Here is a 24,405-nt window from a genome sequence, read left to right on the forward strand (position 1 = left end):
ACCCTATCTAAAGTATGTCCCTTCTTGTTATTTCCTCTTAGACAAGCTTACCCTTTGTTCTCTTCAGAATGTCTACTTATCCCCATAGGGGGCTCATTAAGTAGGCTTAGAGTATAACTCATTTCCAAAAGCAGATATAATTTGACAGAGATATAAAAGATCAAAAAACATTTAAGAACCAAAGGAATGAAAACCTACATGCAAGTTTCAGATTGAAAAACAAAAACAAGAACTAACAGTTATTAACCTTAAAAACAGAAAACTATAATTTTATCATTACTACATGATAGTAAATAAGAACAAAATTCTGTAGCCAGCACAATGAGAGTGAAGGAAACATGGGTAAACTTGACTTACTTACATGTTTTCCTGGTGCTGTACTGCTAGAAAGTTGTATGTAAGGTTATGCGATGCTAGCCCATCTTCCTACTTCTGGACAGGTTATTTTTAAACCAGGCCAGAGAGATGAGCTGTATTCCTTTAAATATTTTATTAGATAAGGATATTTGAGAGTCTACCGTGCAAATTTAGGAACTCTTTCTCAGACTAAATTCAAAGCCCTATCTTTTGTAAATTTTTTCATGTTTCACTCTAAGACACTTTATTATGCTGTCTTTACTGATGAAGGAAAAAAGTGAATTTATTAGTACATAAATTTGTTCTCCCCTTGCTATCACAAGACATTATATCTGGGAAAACACCCATGTAGTTTGTGATAGTTGGCACCTCTGTTCTTGACTTGAGTCCCACCATCTTTTCCTTTGCATCAGTTACAATCCATCATCCTAGGTAAAACCTAGAGGCAAAACACTCCTGAAATTCCACCCCAAAGCTTCACTGCTTCTAGAACGGATTCATGAGGTATTGCCTCATCATAGTGTGAACATCTGTACATAAAGCAACTGATTATCTCAATATGTGTTAAGAAACAAATGGGGTTATTGGCATTGATTTTTGTGTAGTTTATGCAAACATAATTTTAAAGAATCATGAAACAAAAAATACATAGACTATCTGTAAAAGATATTAAAATACTAGGTTCTGAAAGAATAGAAGTAGATTCCAGCTCTCAGGATCTCTCTACATATTTCAAGAAAGCATGATAACCTCACTAATCATGTATTAATAATAAAGGTTTGGCTATGTAGCAACTACAGGCATGTATTTTTAAAAAAATTTATATAGAAAATTAAAATTAACTGACATGACTTAGTTCATTTTCATGTTTTTTCCAGTCATCTCTACATTATATTTTTAAACATCCTATTGTAAATTAGTAAAACATACCCGAATATAATCTTAGGAGTCATAGGATGTAGACCTGATAAAATATTAATTTCATTTAATTTAGAACATAAAGAAGTAATATTTTTGTTATTTGTCTTCAAAAAAAGTTTTTTTCTTTATCTTTCAATTTGTGCAAGGAGAGGACAAATAAAAACAGAAGTTTAAACAGTTACATATTTTGGTTGCTCAAATGGTACATTATATAAATATATATAAAGTATTTTAGAAACATATAAACATCTTTAAAATAATTTAAAGGTTCTACAGATTAAACATTATATGTAATAGGTAATATTATATAGTAAAAAATAGTACTGATTGGCAAACATAACAATATTGTCCAATCAGGATTGTTTTCAGTTTCCATGGAGTGGCATTCTGTTTGTCTTCTACCCCTTGAAAGAACAGATTATCCCATAAGCCTATAGATAAATATTGCCTGGCCTCTCCAGTGCTTGAAGGCTTTATGAATTTAAAGGTTCTTTCCGAGGTAGAACTTCATGAAGTTTGTAATCATATCTCTTACTTCCCCCCACAGATTCTCAAGCTTTGGAAATGACACTGTGTTAATTCTGGAAAATGTTGTTCCCGGTGCTCCTTCCTCTACACGATGCCAACATTTGCATGGAAAAGCCAACTGAGTGATTAAATAACCAAAATATCTCTATAATGTGAACCTTATTAATAATGGTGAATTCCATGGCAGAATTATGGAGGATGCCAAGGCTGTTTATGATTAACTAGGCTTGTTGCTATCGTGTAGAGCCTGCTTTCAGTATGTCTTTGGATTTGATGTGGCATGATTCCAAATCTGGTTTTACTCACATCCTTTCCGCATTTTCAAATAGACTGAACATAAAACTGCAATTGAATTGCTGAAGAAACATTTACTAAGGTATTTTAAAGAGCATTTCTGCCATTAAGTGGAACAACTGAAAAAAAAAAGATGGAAGAGATGTATGTTTTAGGCAATAAAGGCTTAAGTATGAACAAAGAAGTTTCAAAAGATGAAAGCAATACTATTGCAACTTTTCACTTCTGGTATTTTTTGGGATATACTTTCGACTCTGTAGCTGAAGGATAGCCTCTCGATTTAACTATGAGGGAATACTAAAAGTAAACAGAAATCCTTATTATCTTCCATTTTCTCTCCTATTAAGAAATAGGCAATTGCCTCTAGTGCTCAGACCTGAGTGGATCTGGTGCAACCCAAGACTGAACTGAGGAGCACAGAAAAGGATATGTCAGAAGAGAGAGAGAGACAGACAGACAGACAGACAGACAGAACAGAGAGATGATACAGGATTCTGAAATCTTTACATTTAGCTTTGTGAAATCACAAGATTTTTGTAACATCTCTTCTAGATAGACACATACACATATACCAAATATTCCAAAGAAACCTGTAATTTAAAAAATTATCTTTGGGATTTGATTACTGTATCATCACAGCTCTCTGTTAGCATAGATAATTGAGAGGCACTTGTGAATACTTGTGACTGAAAATGCCACCATTGTTAAGGAAATCAGGTCCTGAGAAATGGCTTCACGGTTTGGCTCCACATCAAGGATGGCGGGTACAAGAATGAAAAGGAAAATAATTTCTGAATATATTTCCTTCACTGCTGTGACTTCTTGCTTACTGCATATTGGCTCTTTGGCTTCTCTACTATAAAGAAACATAAATCCAGTTGTATTCTGTTGACCAAAGGAAATCATGACATAAACCGCCAATTCTACTGTCTCTTTCCTGTTTTGTGACCAATATAAAATATTACATTTCCCTACATTAAAAATATACATAGTATATTGAAATGTTTCCTCAATTTTATAACTACTATAAAAATAGTCGGGAAAAGCCACTGGTGGCAATGCCACTATTTTTAACCACGAACTGTATTCTCAAAATACCATAACTAGATAATTGGGGCATAGGAGAGTTGTCTTTCTGTGATTTTGAATTCTAGGGATTTTATGTGAGAATAAAATTTAGGCCAATTTTATCGTTTTAATGGGAAGTTCATCTGCATGATCCATTAACAATGAAATGTAAAAACGCAAAGGTAAAAACGTAACTTTCTACTATTTTTCATGGGTGTTTTCAAAGTAAGATAAAGATTTATTTTCTGACACTGTATAGTGACCACAGCCAGGGCCAGAGAAAAGTGATCTCCCTTGAGTTGTCTGCAATCTGCACTTTGACTTCCTCCTCTTGGCCCAGTTTAGTCCAGACATTTCAACAGCTTGACTAAGCCTCATCACCATTTAGCTGCCAAAATCAGTGGCTGCCAATACCACTAGTAGCTTTTTAAATACACCTGTTGCCAGCACTATGTTTGAGTCAAGAAGGCTAGACCTTTCTGGTCTACCCCAGTGGCTAAGATCTCTTTCAAAGGAGAATTATTTTTAGTATTACTTCATCATTTTTCCTTAAGAAAATGTTTTTCTAGCAAGATTCTCTCCTTACAGAGAAATTGCATTTACACTGATCCTGGTAAATAATATCTCATCTGGGTTAGCCTAGGGAGAAACATTAGTTTCAATAATTGATATTACCTCTAATTTTATTTTTAATTGTATGGGGCCAGTAAGGTATACGAATAACAAAACATAAAAACTTATGTACACTGAGAGATTTCAAGTGTAATAATCAAATATCACTTACAGCAAAGTTAATCTGATAATGGTATGTATTGCATGGTAATTAGGGATAAACACATTAATTGTGCTTCATGAAGCCAAACAAGCCATTTTTGGAGCAAGCTTGATGGAGAAATGAATAGAAAAGCTGTTAAAGCTAGATTCTGCTCTAAGGATCCCTGGACCAGAGATTCTCTTTGACCAGGTTTCTCTGTGTTTCAGTTAGCATTTGCTCCCAGACAGGAGGCCAGTGGCTAGGAACAAGTTTCCTTATCCACCACAAAGGTGAGAAAAAGCTAAAGAGAAAAGTGTGTTGGATTCAGTTCTGACAACCTTCCCAACCTCTGAAATACTGTATAACTATTTAGCTGCAGCTTAGCAATACTTTAAGGTGAAGAAAGAGTACGTATCAGCCTATTTCAATACTCTGGGCACCATACAGCCATTGATAAGGATTCTTCCTAGACAGTCTTTTCAGTTACTAGGGCGTCATGAGCTCCTTTTGATCCATTTGACTATGAGTCAGTGTTCACAACCTATATGTGTTTTGCTTTTACCAATGGAATATTTGGTCATAGATAATTCTGTAGTTTATTTAAAAAAAAGAAAGAAAAAAAAACAGGAAGGGTGCTGTGGCTCACGCCTGTAATCCCAGCACGATGGGAGGCTGAGACGGGCAGATCATTTGAGTTCAGGAGTTTGAGATCAGCCTGGCCAACATGGTGAAACCCTGTCTCTACTAAGAATATAAAAGTTATCCAGGCATGGCAGTACATGCCTGTAATCCTAGCTACTCAGGAGGCTGAGGCAGGAGAATCATTCGAACTGGGAGGCAGAGGTTGCAGTGAGCTGAGATCATACCACTGCACTCCAGCCTGGGTGATCAGAGCAGCAAGATGCCGTATCAAAAAACGAATGAACAAAAAACCTTACGTATACGTCTGGTCTGAGGTTGACATGTCTTTACCCTGAAGATATCCGGTGATTTTTTTCCTGCAGTGCTGCAGTGCGTGCCTGTGTATGACACAAGTGACATTGTTTCTATTTGACTAACACATTTGATTTGGTGTGACCTGATAAAATGATCTGGTTCAAATGCCAGTTTCACTGGCTTCATTCTTGCCTCCTTTCTTACCCCATATTCAATACATCAGCAAATCTTGTTTGCTCTATCTTAGAAATTTATCTGGACTCTCACTATTTTTACCACCTGGACTCTGGTCTGTCATCAATCTATTTTACCTGGATCATTACAACAGGCTTCTAATGTCTACTTGCCCTTATGCTCAATCTGTTCTCCGCAGTGCAGCTCTCCTCTCCCAACTCAAATCAGATTTGGTCACTCCTCCAATGGCTCTCCTTTTCATTCAGAATAAATTGTAAGGTTACAAGGTTCTACAACTATACCCTTCTAGTACCCTACTCCCTCTTCTGATTTAGTCAGCTACTCTCCCACCACTCACTGAATTCCAGCCTACACTGACGTCCTGCCTATTTCTCAAATATGCCAAGCCCACTTCCACTTAGGGTCTTTGCATTTGCTGATCCTTCTGTGTAAAATATTCTAACCCCGGGTAGCTAAATGGCTCATTTTCTCACTTCCTTAGTTCTCTGCTCAAATGTCAGAGAGGCATTCCCACACAAACATATTTAAAATAGCATCCTCCCTCCCCATGTCTCCTTACTCTGCTTTATTTTGCTATGACTCACCATCTGGCATAGTAGATATTTATTTATTTATTTTTGGCCCTTCCCACTACAATGTGAACTCTACGAGAGCAGGCACTTCATATCTTGGTGAGCTGCTATAGCCTCATTCCTTAGCACACTGCCTAGCCCAATTATAAATACTTGTTGAGCCACGTTAATCAAGGTCTCATCTTAAGATCTTGAACGTTTTTCTTTTTTTGAGACGGAGTTTGGCTGTCTCACCCAGGCTGGAGTGAAGTGGTGCAATCTCTGCTCACTGCAACCTCTGCCCCCCGGGTTCAAGCGATTCTCTTACCTCAGCCTCCCCAATAGCTGGGATTATACGCGCCTGACACCACGCGCGGCTAACTTTTGTATTTTTAGTAGAGACAGCGTTTTGCCACGTTGGCCAGCTGGTCTCGAACTCCTGACCTCAGGTGATCCACCCCTCCCCCCACTTCGGCCTCCCAAAGTGCTAGGATTACAGCTGTGAGCCACCGCGCCCAGCCGTTTTAATTTCTAAAAACAAACTTTCTGGATCTTAATTTCATGGCTTTAACATTTTAAATGAGCTATAATCTCACTGTTGGCTCGAATCGTTTTGGCAGGAAAGTTAAACTACTGAGAGACCTATGAAAAACAGCAACAATTTAATGAGCACGTTTAATATGCCAAGCTTTGTGCTTAAGCACTTTGTTTTATCTCACTTAATTCCAACTATGGTCCTAGAGGTTGGTAGTGTGACTATTCTCCTTTTACACAGAGTTGCTGAGACTTGGAGAGGTTAAGTAACTTGCAGTCAGGTCACAAAATTATCCACTGAGCTGAGATGAGAATTTAGACTCCACACTGCCTCCTAGCCGTCTCCTCGAGTAGTTCATGTCCTGTTACCGAAGTAGTGAAGCTGCTGGTGTCAAAACATTCCTTTTGCAGTTTCCTGTACTAGGGTTCTGGGTGATTTTGCACATATTTATTTCAAAGATCCTCGGTACCACACCAGGTAGTTTACCTTTCGGAATCTTGTAAAAGCCACTGTCCTCTATGCTGGGACACTTTCACGCAACGTTGGCTTAGCCAGACTCAGGAAAACGCCTTTTTTCTCATTTCCCTGCACTCCATATTAAACGCAGAGGTAGTTTACACCACATGGTAAAAGAGGACTGGATGACAAACGCTGTGGTCCAGAAGAAAGGGCACATCACCAAGTCGGTTCACCGCTTGCTAGCGGGGGCCCTTACATATAAATGAAGAGAAAACAAGTTCTTAAAAAGCAGCCGACCCCGGGTTCGGTGGGAAGCGGGCTCGGGATCGGACGCCGTGCCCCGCACCCCGCTAGGCCTGAGAGCGGCAAGAGACGGGCCAGGAGGAGCTCCTCCAGAGCGGCCTCAGCTCCAGCAGGGAAGCTGCCGAGGCTCCTCCAGCTGCCCGGAGCGCGCGGGAGGACGCAGGCGGGAAGACTTCGCCGGGCAGCCGGCAGGGACCCGCGGCACGGGGAGGGGCCGGCGCCCGCCCCGCCCCTCTCCTCGGGGATGCCGGGATGTTTACACTCCAGACAGCGGCGGCCGCAGGAGAAGGAGCGGGAGACGAGGGAGGATGGGCCGCCGCTAGGCTTGCACTCCGGACGCGTCTCGGAGTGCGCAGGGTGGGTGCCGGCGCGGCAGGAGGTGGCCGATCGCCTCCGGGCCTCGCAGCCACAGCCCCCGGCCCAGCGCGGTTTCCGACGGCGGCGCCGGGCCGAGCCACCCGTCCGCCCAAGGTCCCTCGCGAGCGGGAGAACGGAAAACTCCCAACTTCCTGGTGAGTCGCTGCCCAGGGCTCAGGCGCCCGGGCCGGCAAACTCCTGCCGGGTGGGGCGGCCTGCGGGAGTCGGGCCGGGAGTGGGAGGTCGGCACCGCGCGAGGCGGCCTCCGGGATCCCCTTGCTCGGGGTAGGTGGGGCGGGGCGCGCCGCGCTTCAGCCGTCCGGGGGTTTCGGTCCTGTTCGTCCGCATTGGTGGGAGGGGGCGGCGGGAAACTTCATACCTGGCACCGACTCTGGCGGCCCGAGGCCGCCAAGGGCGCCGCGGTAACTAAGAAACTCCGCGGCCACGGCGGCGGCGGCAACAGGTCTTTGGTTTCAGGACCGGAGGAACTTAAGCGAAGTCCCGCCTCCCGGCGGATGCTCATTGGCGACGTCGGTTATTTATCTCTCGCGGATTGGCGAGGTCCGTCTGTCAGGATTCGGTCGCAGCCCGACTTAGGAAAGTGAAGTGCGCTGGGAGAGAGTGGGTGGGGGGAGCCGGCAGGCAGAATCCGAAGTGGCCTAAGAAGTACAGGGAGCGTGAGAGGTCTGTTGGAGAATGAACTTGTGAGGGGCTGGAGATGACAAAATGTCGGCGAGAGGGATCGCGAGGCAATAGCGAACGTTGCTGGTGATGGTGGCAGTGGAAAAGAAATTGAAAACTGAGGCCACACTTAGAGAAGGGGAGCCAAATGAAGACGGAGAAAAGTGACATGACCGTATGACCGCAGAACAGTGCAAAGAAGCGAACACAACCTAGAGGGTGCTTTCAGCTAAAGAACTTCTGTGCCTCCTTTGCACTGTAGGCCTTCACTCCTAAAACCGCAGCATCCGCTATTTAGTTTTGCACTTGGAGCGTAGTGGGGTGGTAGAGATGATGCATCAACCAATGAATCGTGTTCTCGCATAGCTGTAGTCCTCATTGGGGAGAAATACTAAAAATATACTTAGTTTACAGTAAGATACATGCTGCCATCCTTGCGCAATTCTAGTGACTGAACTGAAAGTCTGAAATAAAATGAGTTTTTCTCCTTTGAGGTTACTGAGCTCAAGGATGCGGTTGAAAACATCAAATTTACATTGTTTGTAGAGTCTTATGTACCTATCATAATTGGAACTACTATTTTTAATTCCTCCTCCAAGGAATTTACAGTTTCAGGAGTATGCATACTCCCTCCAAGCGACAGCAGTATGTCTGGTCAGGTTGCATTAGAGAATAAGTACAGAGTATGTGTGTTATGTTCTGTTTAGGACCTTGAGCTGCTGCTGGTGTGGTCGAAGAATGACACACTACTTGCACTCAAAAACTACGGTATGTTTAGGACAACCGGTCAAACCTTGCAACAGTGAACAGTTAAACGACAGATACAGTTAACCCTCTAATGCTTTGTGGCAAGTCTTGTTGAATGGCCGCTATTTTTGGTTTGTAACACGTGGTGATGGCCAAGTGCTCTTGAAACAGTTAACTTAAAATCTCAGCAGTTATTTCCAGAGAAAGTAATCCTGTCTCCCTCGGCGAGATCCAGTCCACAGCTCGCTTCCCTCCTAAAACCGTGGCATCCTCTGTTGGGTCTTGCACCGGGAGTTTGCTGGGGTAGGGGGAGTGTTGGAGCTTTGAAACGCTTTGCCTCTCGGAGGAGTCAAAGGGGCAGAAACTGCATGGGGTGAGAGGAAGGCCTGCGAAATAAAAAAGGCAGAGGAGCCCTTTGAGGAGGCTAGTTGCCTTCTTAGGACCGGTGATTGTGCGTGTACGGGGCTAGTGTTAAGGGTGAGAAAGGAGCCCGGGAGCCTGCGGTACTCTCCTGGAGGTGCGGGCCTGAGATTCCGCTGGGTGGCGGGAGGCTCCGCCCTCCGGAGCACTGACGGCCTTCGCAGCCAATGGGCGGCGAGGACGTCGCGTTCGAGAGGGCGGGTACTTCCTACTCCGGCCCTGGGCTCGGAGAAGGCCGCCCAAGTTGTTTCTCCAGGGATGTCTGCAGGAGGGACGCTAGGCTGAGGTCCGGCGTGGAGAAATAAATAAATAAATAAAGGGTAGCGGGCTTCGGTTTCCCCTGAGCCGTCCTAGGTGTCCTGTTTCGTGATTCAGCTGTACCTCGAGCTTAACTACTTCTACTGAAAGTTTATAGTAGATAAGCGAAATTGGTCAGCAAACTGAATATAGTCCATGTGACTGAGGGGGGGTTTACTCTGAAAGTATAAGAAAATGAAAACCACGAAATGTCAGAATCTAGATCCTTAGCTGTTTTTACAACTTTTGGGGAATGTTTCCATGGTTAAAAGTCTTACCAATTTAAAAAGACTATTTGCAAGCGTACAGGCTCATTTTATAATCTGAACTATTTAGGTTTATTTATTTAGCTAATACATGTAGCACCCACCATTCCTTTCCCCCCTCCATATTTTCCTGGCTAGACAATTTCAAGAGTTCATTTCCGTCCCAGTAAAACAGCACTTATCCCAAGAATGGGGAAAGCACGTCTGGTATGATAGCAGCGTACTAGTGGAGGAGGGGAGATTTGATGCCTCCTTAACTAACGTACCTGATTAATAAGCTAAAAACCAGCATTGTATTGTAATGACCAGTGCAGTTACAGTTTGTGTAAATAAGTACTTAAACAAATAACCACCCATCCCCCAAATCTTCCTGGAGTTTGCAGTTGATAATTTTGGGCTCTGACTTACTGTAAACATTTAAGTATTCCTTTTCTTTTTTCTCTTGATTATTGCACATTTACTGAAATGTAGACTTATTTTTTTTTCACTTAACTGTGTGGTCCGAGATATCATTATAGACTTCTATAGTGTTTCCAGAACCAAGCACTATTTTATCCTAGGAACTATCTGATGTTTTAAGAATGTATCTCTGTAGTATTACAAGTGTCACCACCTTTCAGGGCACCTGAGAACGAGGTAATAGTGATTATGCAGTTTTGGGAAAAAGAAAGGTAGATAATTACAAAATTTCTTTCAGGTTTTCTTTCTCTTGATTTTTATTTTCTATTTTTAGAAAGTCGGCTTTGGTATTTTAAAAATGCACGGTGTAGTGTTTAAAGAATGCACACAACACTTCGTCTTCATTCCCGGCTTCATCCAAATTAAAGTATTTACCGTTTCGAATATTTGTTGGAAAATTTCTAGGGTATATTTCAGTGTATCGTCTATAAAACATGATACCAAACTTAATGTACGACTTAAGGGTGTCTTGGAAATGACATGTATGATTACTGTTTGCTCTAAATTGTTGTGTCAGCATTTTATCAGCATTTATATAAATATATAGGAAGATGTTTTAAGACGCATTTCTTTACCCTTTTGAGAGTTTTTCAATTTAATTCTCCCCCCCGCCCATTTTTATAGGAAATATGGATGAATAACATTTGGTGGCATAATTGTAAGCAAATATATGCATTTATAAGATATAATGGCAGTTCAGAATTTTTAAATTGATGCAATTCAATCTCAGAGTTATAAAACTTCTAAACTGCTGATTTTTCCTTTGGTAATTAATAGTTTGATTATTCCTAGGTGTTATATATTTTCACAAACTTTTTTTTTATTCTGAAGAAAACACTTAGAGAATGTATTTCATGTTTTTTAGTGGGCAGTGGGAATGAGAAGGACAGATGATCATGAAGCATTCCTTGATTAATACTTTTTAGCAGGATAACTTCTTTTTTAACCTTTGTCAAAATAACCTCCCTGTCATACGATTTATGTAATGAGATTATACAATGAGTGGTTTTGTTGTAATAGCTATCAAAGTGTTAAGCAGAACAGTGTATACATGAACAAAACTGATTTTAGTGGTCTGTAAAAATTTAGAAATACATATTTTCTGTTACATAATGGAAATAGGCCTTTTTGTAAATCTTGCCACTAGTGTTCTGCTGATAGTAGGTAAGAGCTAGTTTTTCAATCCAGTGTGCTTTTGTGTTCAACAGTGGTTCACAGATTTTCTCTCTGAAGGGTCAGGTAGTAAATATTTCTGGCTTTGTGAGCCATGTAGTTGCATCTGCTGCCATTGTAGACAAAGACATTACCTGACAAAGTGGCCATAGGTGTGTTCAAATAAAACTTTATTTATACAAATAGGTTGTTGACTTTCCCCTGCTCAGAAGATAATACCAAAGGTCTAAATATGGTGTTATGCCATTGATGTTTGAGTTGATGTGGAATTTTCCACAACAGTGTTTTATAATTTTTTTGGTCCTTAGACTCTTGTGACAATTTGTTGATCTTCCACAGTTCTCTCAGAATAATGCCTAGCTATCCATTCCCAAATTTTGTGTTTCATTTCAGAGTTTGTCAACATATGAACCTCTTTTAGGTTTATCCACCTTTTCAGGTTTCTTCACCATTCTTTGCTTCTGGGGGATTCCTTCTATCCTTTGACATTGAATGAAAGCCTCTCTGTGGCTCCCTGCTTCTTATTAAACTGACATAGAATCTAATGTCAGTCATTTGTCTTTACTAAATGAAAACTACTAGACAAAGAAACATACCAAGACTCACTCATGTTTCTTTGTCTAGTAGTTTTTATTTATTTATTTATTTATTTTTATTTTTTTTGGCTTTTTAATATGAGAATATTCTGTATACTCTAGTTTATATTATTATTATTATTTTTACTTTTTTAAAATCTTTGATTGCATTTTAGGTTTTGGGGTACATGTGAAGAACATGCAGGATTGTTGCATAGGTACATACATGGCAGTGTGGTTTGCTGCCTTCCTCCTCATCGCCTGTATCTGTCATTTCTCCCCATGTTACTGGTAGGGCTGCCTTTGTCTCCTTTAGAGGGAATTTTTGACATGAGCTGGAGGGTGGGCACATTGTTTTCTTTTTAGGAAACATTAATTTAGTCTTTCATAAAAAGACTCCCTCCCACCACCCCCCCCAGTAAAAAAATACTGGAAAGAGCCTGTGCTTTGGCAGAGGGCCTACAGTCAAGGTGTTTTTGGCCTGGGGTAGAGAGGTACCTCTGACTATTGCTCTGAGAAGAATTAGCTATGGGCTTACCTGGGTGTAGCTACTGAGCAGCATAGAGCAGAATGGAAAATGCAACAGCTTTGTAATTACACAGTTGACTTTCTCAGCTCTAGCCAGGAGTGGGTTTTGTGTGTGCCAGACTTTTGACCCCTTAGCCTTCAGGGAAGCCCAGGTGGGACCTGGGACAATCAGACTTCCTGGCTAGTTGCCACCAGCTACAAGCAGTCTCTTCTCTTTATCTGACTCTGCTGCACATATATTATCATTATCTGTGTTTACCATGATGTGGAAAAGACTAGGCACATAGCCCCAGGGTCCTCGAGTTGCTTATTTTGTTCAGACCGTAGTTGTCCCAACTCATAAAGTTGCTTTGAGGAGTAAATGAAAACATCTTTGTAAATGTATTTTAGCAGGTCCAGTAAGTGTTAGTTTCATTTCACTTTTTTCTCTATTCTTAGGACCTTCAGGGGTGGGAAATAATCTCCTGTTGTCAGTTTCTTCTGATGACAGACCCTGTCACCCACTCTGCCCAGGCCCAGTTTTGTCTTAATGGGCTACTTCCCACTTCTGCCATTTCTGCTTCCTCTGCTTGAATTCTCCTTTTCCTTTGTCCTGTGATTTTCATATTCAAAATATAATTTTTCCCACATTTGGGTTAGTTTTTATGACTTTTTGGAGTGTGGGGAGAGTCAGCAATCCTTAGTTTCTCAGGCAGGAAACGCCACAAGAGGCTTCGGGAGTTATATTATGGACTACAAATAATGTGAGTTACAAAAAGATCTTTAAATACTGATTTTAAAAAGTGGCGAAATTAAAAATATTCTTCCTAGCATGCTTAAAATTGTTTCTTTTTTTATTGTTGAAATATTTCTCCTATATCCTTATATTTACCTAAATGAGTTACTCTACATTTATTATGGTATAATCATAACAAAGCTGTATGTCCTTTATTATATTATGGTTGGAAAAATTGAATAGATGTGTTTATGAAAAATTGTTTTACTTCTAAAATGTAAGGAATGCCTAATCTTATATTGCCTTTGTATCTAACTTCTGGACCATATAGTAAAATAATATGATACGGGCACAGTGGCTCATACTTGTAATCTCAACACTTTGGAAGGCCAAGGCAGGAAGATTGCTGGAGGCCGGGAGTTCAAGGTTAGCCTGGTCAACATAGTGAGACCCTCGTCTCTACAAAAAAAAAAAAAAAAAAAAATTGGGCTTGGTGGCATGCACCTGTAATCCCAGCTACTTGGGAGGCTAAGGCAGGAGGATTGCTTGATCCTGGAGGATGGCTTGAGCCTATGATTTCAAGGCTGCAGTGAGCTGTGATGATGCCGCTGCACTCCAGCCTGGTGACAGAGTGAGACCCTGTCCCCCCAAAAAATTTAAAAATAAATAAATAAAGACACCTAGAATAGGCTATTTGTTTTAGGCAAATAGTGTATCTTTATTCCAAACAGTTTATTTCTAGGCATGGTTTGTTAGTCAGTAAATTAAATACATGTAAATGGAAAGGTCTTATACAAGAAGATTTTGTCAGGGGAGGATTGGTTTATGGAAAGAATTATTTATTTTTCATGGCAACTTACAAAAGGCTTCCTTTGTTTTCATCACCATCTTTGGTGTTAAAATATGTTTAGAATAGTCTGGTGGCAGGTATGGTATTCAGTGAAAACTGCCATTTTTTTCCATTTCAAAATACATCTAAAATAAAGTTTTAATAAGGTATTTACTTTTGAGAAATATTTTTTATTGTTGAATGACATATTATTTTCACCTTCACTTTCTTATTTTATGGCTTTGAGTATTTACAATATCAGCTGTTGGCTGGGCACTGTGGCTCACACCTGTAATCCCAGCGCTTTGGAGGCCGAGGTTGAGTGGATTGCTTGAGCCCAAGAGATTGAGACCAGCCTGGGAAAACACGACGAAACCCCATCTCTACAAAAAATACAACAACAACAAATCAGCTGTCAATAAAGATTGTCTTTACATAGTTCTCCCTTTTACTCCTCTAATCACTTTTTTTAAAAAGTGGAATGGAATTTGTTACTGAACATTTTATAGTATTTAATGATTGTGGGGAGTTTGAGCTTCCAGCAAAATGTCCCAATTCCAGGTCCCCAAGGGAGTTACTGCCTCTTCTGTGATTGATCAGGAAGCTACCAGTCTAGGGCCATATAGCCATTGATCTGATCAAGACACAGTTAAAGTAAGAAAAATGCTGCTATTTGGGGGACCCTAGAACCATACCCTGCCTGTTATGGTTCAGGAAATGATGCTCTAGGCCCTGACTCTATACAGACACAATTCAGAGATATTGCAGGTTCTATTCTAGACCACTGCCATAAAGTGAATCTTACAATAAAGTGAGCCAGATGAATTTTTTGGTTTCCATGTGTATATAAAAATTAGCTTTACACTATACTGTAGTCTATAAAGCGTGTAATAGCATTATGTCTAAAAATATACATATCTTAATTAAAAATATTTTATTGCCAAAAAATGCTAATGATCATCTGAACTTTCAGCAGTTCGTAATATTTTTTGCTGCTGTTGATGGCTGCCAAATGATCAGGGTGATGGTCGCTGAACACTGGTGGCTGTGGCATTTTCTTAAAATTAGACAACATAAAGCTTTCCATATCAACTGACTCTTTCATGAATGATTTCTCTGTAGCATATGATGCTGTTTGATAGCATTTTACCCAAAGTAGAACATCTTTTACGGTTAGAGTCATTCCTCTCAAACCCTGCTGCTGTTTATAAGTTTGTGGAATATTCTAAATCCTTTGTTGTCATTTTGGCCACGTTCTCAGCATCTTCACCAGGAGTAGATTCCATCTCAAGACATCACTTTCTTTGCTCATTTGTAAAAAGCGACTCCTCATCCATTAAAGTTTATCATGGGATTTTAGCAATTCAGTTACATCTTCAGGTTCACTTTTAATTGTAGTTCTTTCGCTGTTTCCACCATGTTTTTAGTGACTTCCTTCACTGAAATCTTGAATCCCTCAAAGTCACCCATGAGGGTTGGAACCAACATCTTCCAAACTCCTATCGATGTTGATATTTTGACTTTCTCCCATGAATGACAATTGTTTTTAATGGCATCTATAATGGTGAATTCTTTTCAGAAGATTTTCAGTTTACTTTGGCCAGATCTATCAGGAGTGATCACTGTTTATGGCAGCTATAGACTTAGGAAATGTATTTCTTATTTTTAGATAAGAAGACTTGAAAGTAGAAATTACTCTTTGATCCATGGGCTGTAGAATGGATGTTGTGTCAGTAGGCATGAAAACAACGTTAATCATCTTATATATTTCCATCAGAGCTCTTGGTGACTAGGTACGTTGTCAATTAGTAGTTATATTTTGAAAGAAGTCTTTTTCTGAGCAGTTGGTCCCAACAGTGGGCTTAAAATACTCAAAAAACCATGCTGTAAACAGATGCGCTGTTGTCCAGGCTTTGTTTTTCCACTTACAGTGCACAGACAGAGTAGTTTTAGTGTAATTCTTAAGGGCCCTAGGATTTTCAGGGGTTGTTAAATGAGCATTGGTTTCACCAGCTCTGTCAGCATCTAACGAGAGCCTGTTCTTGAAGCGTTGAAGCTTTGAAGCCAGTTACTGAGTTCTCTCTAGCTATGAACATCCTAGATGGCATCTTTTTCAAATAGAAGGCTGTTTTATCTACATTGGAACTATGTTGTTTAGTGTAGCCACCTTTATCAATGATCTTAGCTAGATCTTCTGGACAACTTGCTGTAGCTTCTGCTTCAGCAATTGCTGCTTTCAACTTGCATTTTTATATGATAGACTTGGCATATTTCCTTGAATTCCATGGACCAACCACTGTTAACTCCAACTTTTCTTCTGCAGCTTCCTCACCACTCTCAGCCTTCGTAGAGTTGAAGGGAGTTAGGGCCTTGCCCTGAATTAGGCTTTGGTTTAAGGAAGTGTGACTGATTTGGTCTATCCAGACCACTAAAACTTCTTGTCATTCGTATGTTCACTGTGTATCACTTTTTTCTTTGTCTTTTTATACAGATGTTTTACTTATAGAAGATTTTAAACGTGTAAAATAAACAAAATAGTGTAATAGACTAGCACCGAGCTTCAACAACCACTGATAATGTACTGTTTTGGACTAGCACTTTTAATTTCCTTCAAGAACTTCTCTTTTGCATTCACAACTTGGCTGTTTGGCTCCAGAGCTTCTGACCTACTAGATTCTGACCTGTCTTGGCCTTTGACATGCCTTTCTCACTAAGCTTAATCATTTCCAGCTTTTGATTTAAAGTGAGAGATATGTGACTCTTCCTTTTACTTGAACGCTTGGAGGCCGTTGTAGGGTTATTAATTGGCTTACTTTTCATTATTGTTGTGTCTCAGGGAATAGTGAGGCCGAAGGAGAGGGAGAGCGATGGGAACAGCTGGTGCAGTGAAGCAGTCACAACACACATACCATGTATCATTAAGTTTACTGTTTTATATGGACGTGATTCATGGTGCCCTAAAACAATTGCAGTAGCATCAAAGATTCTGATCACAGACCACCATAAAAGATATAATAATAGTGAAATAGTTTGAATTATTGCAAGAATTACCAAAATGTGACACAGAGATAAGAAGTGCGCACGTGATATTGGAAAAATGACACACAGGGTTGCCACAAACCTTCAGTTTGTAAAAAACACAATGTGTGAAGCACAATCAAATGAGACTGCTGTTTTAATACACTGTATTAGTTTCCTGTAACTGCTGTATCAAAGTATTGCAAACTGAATGGTTTAAAACAACAGAAATTTATTCTGTCACAGTTTGCAGGCCAGAAGTCAGAAGTCAGGGTATTGACAGTGCTGTGTTCTCTCTGACGGCTTAAGGGAGAATGTGGCTCATGCCTTAAAGGAGAATGTGGCTCATGCTTTTCTCTTAGCTTCTGGGGTTGGCAGCAATCCTTGTCTTTCCTTGGCTTGTAGACATATCACTCCCTTCTCTGCCTCTGACATGCAGGTTCTTCCTATGTGTTTTCCATTTGTGTCTCATATAAGGACAGCATGACCTCATCTCTGCTTATGATCACGCTTATACTTAAAATTCAACAAGCAGAAGCTATGCTTTTCTGTTCAGATTCTTTACTTACAAAAGATTTTCAAATTTCTGATGTTTTTGTTCTTAACAGCAGATTTTAAGATTGTGCCAGGGTTGTGGTCTGAGAAGTAAAGGCACCCAAGGCATCTTTTACATATATGATATGCAGTCATTAACATGATAATGATAATAACAGGAGAGAAAATGCCACTTCAAGCAAGATGAAAGAAACTAGTACATCTAAGTGTTAGTTTTAGTTCCTTCTCAACCAAACGGTCCCTTGTTATTGGACTGCTTAGGCTGTGTGCTGTTCTCACCATTTTTGGCATTTTTACAGAATTTCTCTCAACTGGGTGTGAAAGCTTACCACTTCCCTTGCTCCTGAGGTGTTTTTTTGCACAGGGGCAAAAGCTCTTTGCCTTGCCACTTCGGGTTTTTGCCTCTAGTTACCATTACCTACCTGTAGTTCTCTGTCTCGTTTCACAGCTCGACTGCACCAAACTTTCCTGTCTGGCATGTCGACATTGGCCATGCTGGAAAGTATTCAAGAACATTATGATGAGTAACCTGTTCCTTTTTCCATGACTGTCTTATTTCCATCTGAGACTTTGATAACAAGTGGCAGGCACTTGAGTCCCTTCTAACTTTCTTCCTTGTCAGTAGATACAAGCCTCTGCATGTAAGTGATGCTCTTTATTCAAAAGCCTGTTGGGCAATTTTAAAACTGTTTTCTATCAGCAATTTGTTTTCACCTTTTTAAAAAATTTGGAGTTTATAAACAGCACAAGCCCTTGCTGTTCATTTCATGACCATTTTCTCCTTCTCTTTTTTTTTTTTTTGAGACAGAGTCTTGTTCTGTCGCCAGGCGCCAGGCTGGAGTGCAGTGGTGCAATCTCGGCTCACTGCAGTCTCCGCCTCCTGGATTCAAGCAGTTCTCCTGCCTCAGCCTCCCGAGTAGCTGAGACTACAGGTGCGCGCCACCATGCCCAGCTAATTTTTGTATTTTTTAGTAGAGACAGGGTTTTACCATGTTGGCCAGGATGGTCTCGATCTCTTGACCTCCTGATCTGCCTGCCTTGGCCTCCCAAAGTGCTGGGATTACAGGCGTGTGCCACCATGCCCGGCTCTCTTATTTATTTTAAGAAGGTGCAGCTTGACATAGAGGGGTCAAGTTGTGGGTCAAGTCAAGGTGTATTTTTTTTTTTCAAATGCCAAACATAAGTTCTGACACTTAGTGTGCGCTAAATCTAATATATATGGAACTCAGTTTAGGAGTTGCCTGGCCTAGGGGAGAGTAATGATGGTGTGGTTAATGATTCAGGTAATAGAGGAAGCATAGGCTGTAATAATGTACTAACAGTATCTGGTTAGAAAATGTTGAGACTTCTGTCTCTTAGAGTGTGGTCCCTGGCAGGGCAGTACTACCATTCCTACACCTTTTTTTGTGTGTATAGTGAGTTGTCATCCCCAGAATGTCAGCATTTCCACATTTTCTAACTTGTGAACTTTGTGGGGTATTTGCATATGCATTTTGAGAATGTTTGAAAGATGATCCAGTTGACTGGGCATTCTTGGTATAAAATCACTTTCAAATCGAGGCGAGCCTTCTCTGAACTTGGGAGGCATACTTGCCTGAAATTGGAGGACAGACCATGTTTGGAGCCTTCTGGCAGCTATAAGCTGAATGTCTCTGTGATTACTGTTAGATATAGTGAACCCCAAGTTTCTCCTCAAATAATTAGTATGTCAATATGTTCAGCTCTCTTATTCTTTAATTCTCCATTTTAAAATTTAACTTCCTTGTAGTTTCAGTAAACAATCTTTTCCACCAGTTCTAATCAGTAGTTTGTATCTATTCCCCTGGTCCCCTGCTCAGTCCTGACTTATTCTGGTCACCTGCTCCAGTCACCTGCTTTGACCCCTGGTTACCTGCCCGTATCTGTCCTTCCCACCAAAGTACCCATCCCACCACTCCGGCTCGTTCCCCTGCTCCCTTCAAAATATCCAGTTGGAATTAGACTAGACTGTGTGATCTAGCCCTAGCCAATAGGGGAACGACACAGCAGTAGGGGTGACCTCCATCAGGAGTAAGTACCCCTTCCCCTCCCTTGTCCAGGTGTGCACTTGCCATTGTTCTGTCTGTGAACCGCACCCTTCTATAGAAATAAATTGCCTTGCTGAGGAAATTTATATTCCAGTGCTACTACTTTTTTGGCACCAAAAATTTTATATATACATGACTTTCCCTTTATAGTCCATCTTTTCCTGTTTATTTTTCTTCCCATTTTCCTACTTGGTCTCACTAATTCACAGACCAAAGAAAGAGAAATTTGGGAGTTGTTGGTAGGTAGCTGAAAGTGAGTGAAATGATTACCGTTAAGGAAGGGACCATAACAGGAGTGAGAGAGAAAAACCTAGATAGCAGTGGCAATTTCAAGAAAGATGTAAGGGCTGGAATAAAGTAGGAGGAAGAAAAGAAACTTTTAAAAACAAGGGAGAGGAGTATGCAGAACATATGGGAAAGGAATACGGGGAAGTCACTTTCTGTAATGTTCACTCATTTGAAAAGATTATTCTGAGGTTTCTCTGTATTATACAATTAGTATATAGGTTGTATAGCTGATTCATGTGCATAATTTATAGTTTAAAAGTAAGGTGGTCCATACATGTGGCTTTATGTGTTCATTTTTAAAAAACTGCATTGTTTTTTGTGTTTGTTTATTAATGAATTATGGATATAACTGCTGCTCAGTAACTCATTCATCTACTGGTTGAGCGTGGAAGGAAGATCAATTTTTCAATCAATAGAAATAGGTAGTTAAATGAGATGCTTCATATTTTTGTTTGGGGATGCCAGGTTTATTTGGCAGCTTTCTACAGTTAGAAACCACTTTGGATCACGACTGTCAGATATTTAAATTTATTTTTGAGTCTAGAGGATTGTATTTCATATCAAAACATATATCCAACTTTATGCTTTAAAAATATTTTAGTTTTTATTAATTGCAGAATATGAGAATAAAGGAATGACCAAATGCTGTAGCATATTGCCTGTCTTGCCTGTCTTTGGCAGCTCCTTTGCCAGTAAATGGAGCCCCACTTGCTCCTGACCTGCCTTTCTAAATTATTTATTTCCCATATATTCCCCTACATTTTAGTCACATCTAACAACTTACAGGGGTTTTTTTGGATAAATTTTTTACCCTTTTCTGGCTTCTCCACTCTATGCTTTTCTCACTACTTTAAATGTCCATTTTCTATACTTCACTGTCCTATCTCAGTGCATTAAAATAATCTTTATTCTTTAAGACCCTGCTCAAGTACTATACAAAAAAATACAAATCAACCTCTTTCTTCTGCTTCTTTAAGCCTTTAGTACATATTGATTCTTGCTGCAGTTATACTTATCTTAGCTTCCTCGCTGGAGCATAAGCTTCTGGAAGGTATGAATCATATCCGTACAGATTTGTGTTTTCTGTAGGGTCTAGGACCATTCTTGTCAGAACTGGCCATTTAAAGAATCTCGGATGACTGCTTCCCAGAGACTACACTTGGCAGAAGGTCTTAGGCAGGTCCTAGCAGTAAGAGAATGTCCAGAACAATTGAGCTGTTGGTTTCAGGGAAGATCTAGGATGAATGCCAGGTACATGTCTCTGCCAGGCCCACAGAACATGGTATGAAGGAGGTCTTACTGTTTGAAATAGGTAAAAGTCTAATCTGCGAATGGCCACTGCCAGGATATTCAGGCATCTAGTCTGAGATGCTTGGTTTTGTATCTGAATTCTGAATTCCAGATTCTGAAAGATCTCAGAGTGGGGTGAGATGGGAATCAGGACTAGGAAAAACAGGAGTGTGTCGGACATGAACTTGGTGTGAGTGGGGAGGCATGTGGAGACCAGACAGAGACCAGTTTGGCAATTAAGTCTAAGTTAGAGGCTTGAGCAACAGGGCATAAAGTGAGAGATAAGTTGGTGGCGTTAAGACATGATGCTAAAACATGACCAGCAGTTAGATTAAATTGACTTGAAGCTGATTTACTAAGCTGTTCACTGAGTATACTTTTATTTCCTTTCCTTAGAGGCCAGTTCATTCCTGGTTCAAGTTGAGTGGTGGCTTTCCGTAAAGGGGTAGGAACTTTTTTACTCGTTAAACGTATGACTGTCTCTTTGCCAATTAATTCCATGTTCCAAGAATCCCCTCATGGAGAAAATGTTGCATTGAGTTAAATAAAAAATGACTAGACCAATAATTGAGATAATTCCCTTCATAAGAATAATTACTGATTGTGAATTGATGGTTTGAACACCATGCTAAAAAGATTGAACTCTTCTCTTGTGAAGTGATTGTGAAGTTACTTATAGCTTTATGTTTTCAAAATTTGATGGTAATAACAATAAAAACTTTAATGCTTTATGATCTTTTTATTTGGTTGGTAGTTATGGCACATCAGAAACTTGCATCAAAATAGAATCAAGATTATTGTTAAAGGGACCTCAAAGGTAGATTTCTTTAAAAAATGGTTTTTATTTTCTGGGAGGCTGAGGCAGGAGAATTCCTTCAACCCAGGAGGCGGAGGTTGCAGTGAGCTGAGATTGCGCCACTCATTTTCAAGATAGAGTCTTGCTGTGTTGCTCAGACTAGTCTCAAACTCTTGGCTTCAAGCTGTCCTCCCCACCTTAGCTTCCTGAAGTGTTGAGATTAAAGGCATGAGCCAAAGTGTTGAGATTACAGGCATGAGCCACTGCACCTGGCCAAAATATGTATTAAGATAAGTTTGATTTATGAGGTATATGAAGGAATTAGTTCAGACTTGAAAATTCATACTTCATTGAGACTACAGTGTACTTAAAAATTACCAAAAAAAGGAGTTATGTCTTTTTTATAAATAGAACTCTCTGTAATGTCTTTTCTTTTTTTCCCCTTTATGTTTAAAATTGAGTTGGATTTATTTATGCTTTTTAATTTTTTTTTAAGAAATGCCCCTCTAGGCCGGGCGCGGTGGCTCAAGCCTGTAATCCCAGCACTTTGGGAGGCCGAGGCGGGTGGATCACGAGGTCAAGAGATCGAGACCATCCTGGTCAACATGGTGAAACCCCGTCTCTACTAATACAAAAAATTAGCTGGGCACGGTGGCGCGTGCCTGTAATCCCAGCTACTCAGGAGGCTGAGGCAGGAGAATTGCCTGAACCCAGGAGGCGGAGATTGCGGTGAGCCGAGATCGCGCCATTGCGCTCCAGCCTGGGTATCAAGAGCGAAACTCCGTCTCAAAAAAAAAAAAAAAAAAAAAAAAAAAAAAAAAAAGAAATGCCCCTCTAGCCAATTCTAACTTGGTTTTTTCCTTGCTTAAAGTGCTTCAGTTACTGCCTTCAGAATAATTTCTAACCACTTAGTCTCTTAAAAATACTTTGTGATTTGGGCCTTGGCACTTTCCTCTGCTGCATCCCATGCTCCTGTCCTAGGGCATTGCTTGTAGTTCCCTAGTTATTCCATGATTGAGTCTGGAATGCACCTCCTCTTCTCCTTTGCCTGGTTAGCTCCCACATGTCCTTAAGACTCACTTTGGGTGTCTTTTCTGCAAGGCCTGCCTGACCTCGATGGCTTGCTTAGACCCTGACATCTTTCCCTTGAACTCTTGTAGTAGCAATACCCAGTGATGGTGTCTGTCATCATACTTGCTTCCTTATATTGTAAAAGTCTGTTTTTGTATGTCTCCCCTGGGAATAACTTGAACTATCAGAATTGCCTTAGTTCTTTTTGTATTCCCAGCAGCTCAGTGGTAGACATACCAGTAGTGCTGAAAAAAAAATGAGTTAATGAATGAGCTGGAGAAGATAAGAGAGACAGGAGTCTAGGATAGCCCACAGTGTTTTAGCTGGGGTGTGGATTGGTGCTCTGAGTAGATGATATCGGCACTCTTTTCTCCCTCTCCTTCTCCCCTATCTTTGAATAGCTGTGACTTTTTATTGAAATGGCATGAAATAAAGAAATTAGAAACTTAACTGTCTTGCAGATTCCTTGGACCTTTAATTTATGTCAGGGTGTTTACTGCCTCATTGAGGACAAGGATGTCTTTTCACCAGAGATAAAGAGCTCTGCTCTCTCCTGTTGGAATATTTTCTATCTCTTTTTCAGTTTTGACTCTGTAGTCTTTCATGAGCAGTAGGAGCATGATCATGAGACTTAGGAGGAACAAACTTTGTCCCAGTGTGGTTTAAGAAATCTCCTATCTTTATACAAAATATATTTACAGCTGGCCTTTGCGTACCATCTTGGTTCTCAGACAGTCAGATAGGTCCTCCTGTGTACAGTGCTTACAAATCCCAGGAATGTCAAAATTGTACAGATTCCTAGCTGCTGGCTAGGGAAGTGAGAGTTGAAATACTCTTTTCCCTTCGTTACAGATGAAATTGTCATCATAGAGCCTAGTGCCGAAGAGCAAAGGGGAAGAAATATTAACCAGATCGGCTTAGAATTTAGAGGCCTATTTAAGCAGAGAATTTAGCATAACTCCCTCAATTCTTGATTAAACCTATATTGATCATAACTAAGTTAATAATAAGTAACAGTTTCTTTGTGTGGTGGTGAGAAGATGCATCTGTGATGCTGAGTTTGGAATATCATGGGATATGTAGGTGACGCTGTCTAATAGGCAATTGATTGTGCGTCTTAGGCTCAGCAGAAAGGTGTGTTCTGGAGTAGACTCTGGTGTCATCAGTAGAGAGACTCATGTAGCAGCAGAGGAGTCTGTCTAGAGAAGGTGTGTTGGGGGCCTTGTTCATTAATTCCCACTTAAAAGGGCAGTTTTTTGGATGTTGCGGCTCATGCCTTTAATTCTACCACTTTGGGAGGCTGAAGTGGGAGGATCGCTTAAGACTAGGTGTTCAAGGCCGGGCGCGGTGGCTCAAGCCTGTAATCCCAGCAC

The 24,405-nt window shown here is 40.5% G+C and overlaps 1 protein-coding gene across 1 annotated transcript in view; it reads left to right on the forward strand.

Moving 5' to 3' along the window:
* Positions 1–7,159: 7,159 nt before the first annotated feature.
* NEK7 (NIMA related kinase 7) overlaps positions 7,160–24,405 on the forward strand; it is a 159,802-nt gene continuing 142,556 nt past the window's right edge. The window contains exon 1 of the mRNA XM_012459581.2: positions 7,160–7,413. The gene's annotated coding sequence lies outside the window, so the exon portion shown is untranslated. The remainder of the gene's footprint in view (positions 7,414–24,405) is intronic.

The sequence above is a fragment of the Aotus nancymaae genome, unplaced genomic scaffold (assembly GCF_030222135.1).
Source record: "Aotus nancymaae isolate 86718 unplaced genomic scaffold, 86718_ANA_hifiasm-v0.15.2.pri h1tg000039l, whole genome shotgun sequence".
NCBI lineage: Eukaryota > Metazoa > Chordata > Mammalia > Primates > Aotidae > Aotus > Aotus nancymaae.